Source organism: Ananas comosus, linkage group 13 (assembly GCF_001540865.1).
Source record: "Ananas comosus cultivar F153 linkage group 13, ASM154086v1, whole genome shotgun sequence".
Classification (NCBI taxonomy): Eukaryota; Viridiplantae; Streptophyta; class Magnoliopsida; order Poales; family Bromeliaceae; genus Ananas; species Ananas comosus.
Genome location: NC_033633.1, coordinates 6,217,362 through 6,219,600, shown reverse-complemented (window position 1 = coordinate 6,219,600; position 2,239 = coordinate 6,217,362).

Here is a 2,239-nt window from a genome sequence, read left to right as displayed (position 1 = left end):
CCGCAAAAGAGTAAATTGCTGCATTTTTAAAGGTTTAGTTAACTTAAAAACAATCTTTTAAAAAATTTGATAAATTTTATTCTAGATATGAGAACTAGAATTAATATTCTGAGGATAGTAGTAAAAAATTTCTCATAAGTAAAAGTTAGCAAGTAAAAACACAGGTGAGCTACCTATTCTCTTATTATAGCTTTTACATACTTTAAACTAAAGATTTATGAAGTTCATCATATCTAGTACAAGTTGCTACGACTAGCAGCTAAACCTCCGAGGTAGTAGCTTTTGTTTACCTACCGTTTCTTCGGGCAAACGATAACTATCATAAGATCAACTTGATATATATATATATATATATATATATATATATATATATATATATCATCCCGATCTTATGAACATTTTCATAGTACCCCCACTATGAACACACAAAAATCGGGAACCTACCACTCTACACTCCAACTCTACTACCACCATCCACCACCATCCACCACCATCCACCTTATCACAAATTAAGTTCCCGATAATTATTAGTTTTTCATTTAGGTTATCGAATTTTGGATTATCGTGGTACTACCACTATGAACATTTTCATAGTATCGAGTTGAGAGAGAGAGAGAGAGAGAGAGAGAGAGAGAGAGAGAGAGAGAGAGAGAGATATATATATATATATATATATATGTGTGTGTGTGTGTGTGTGTGTGTGTGTGTGTGTGTGTGTGTGTGTGTGTGTGTGTACATATACATGTATATGTATACATGTATATATACATGTATACATATACATGTATATGTACACACACACACACACACACACACACACACTCATATCGACCATTAAAATTACAAATTTTGAAACCCTTTGATCATTTGACAAATGATGTCGAAAAGATTTGATATTTGACTTCTAAATATTTCAAGTGGTATAGATCATGTTCAACGGTGCCGATCATCGATTTGGAGGCTCCATCATCGAAAATAAATGGGTGGCAACGGAGCCTGTTTGCTATCGAGAGCATTCCAGCTCAACTCTATAGAGTGCGTCTCTTATAGTTTCGAAAGTACGGAGGCCTCCGTGCTTGTAAGTTGTTTTCGATTATAGGACATCCGATTTGACGATCGGCTTCGTTAGGCATAATCTACGCTATTGGAACTATCTAGAAACCAAATTTTATAATTTTTCGACATCATTTACCAAGCGATCACAGGGTCTCAAAAATGATTATTTTAACGGCCGATGCGGCACGTTTTTAAATTCAACGGTGTAGAAGTTTTCAAATTATATGAAATTTTAATAGAAAATTCTACTTAACATTAAGAGTAAGAACAATACTTCCGATTTGAAATTTGAGTCTTTTATCATTATTTTTTATGAAATTTTTATTTTTAGCCGTTCATTTTGAGGCTACTCGTTCACTAGGCAAACAAAATCAAAAAATTATGAAATTTTGGTTTCTAGATAGTTCCAATAGCGTAGATCATATTTAACGGAACCGATCGCCAAATTGGAAGTCTCATCATCGAAAACAACTTATAAGTACGGAGGCCTTTGTACTTTCGAAAGCATAGGAGCCTAGCTCGCTCGCTCTCTCTCTCTCTCTCTCTCTCTCTCTCTCTCTATATATATATATATATATATATATATATATATGGGGTAATTAATTGCCTATATACTCCTGAAAAGTTTTTGATTTTCTTATTTACCCCTCTTAGAAGGCTAATATTGAAAATACGCTTCTTATGTTCCAAGTCTTTCTAATATATTCCTAGAGTTAAGTTCCGTCAGTTAGCTGTTGTTATCTCTGAAAAATTACTATTTTGCTCTTTCCAATATACCCTCGTACCGTAACTCACTTATCTTATATACCCTTCATATAGCAAATATTTTTCTTATTTGCCCTTCAAATATTAATTAATTAATTAAGTACGTTGGGAGCGAGCAGATGAATGGATGAGATCGATCGCAGCTAAACCAATCTTAGTGGCTCAAGGCATAGTTAGTTAATTCGAATTCGGCAAAAATTCAGTGCAGATATAATTCGAATAAAATTCGTCTTTTAATTTTTAAATTCGTTGAGAAATATGGCTAAAAAACGGATTCGTCGGTTATTCGGATACGTAATATATACGGGTATTATACGTTCACCAATTAAAAATTCCGGATCAAAAATTCGGCTATATAATAAATATATAATAATTATAATTATTATTATTATTATTATTATTATATATATATCATATA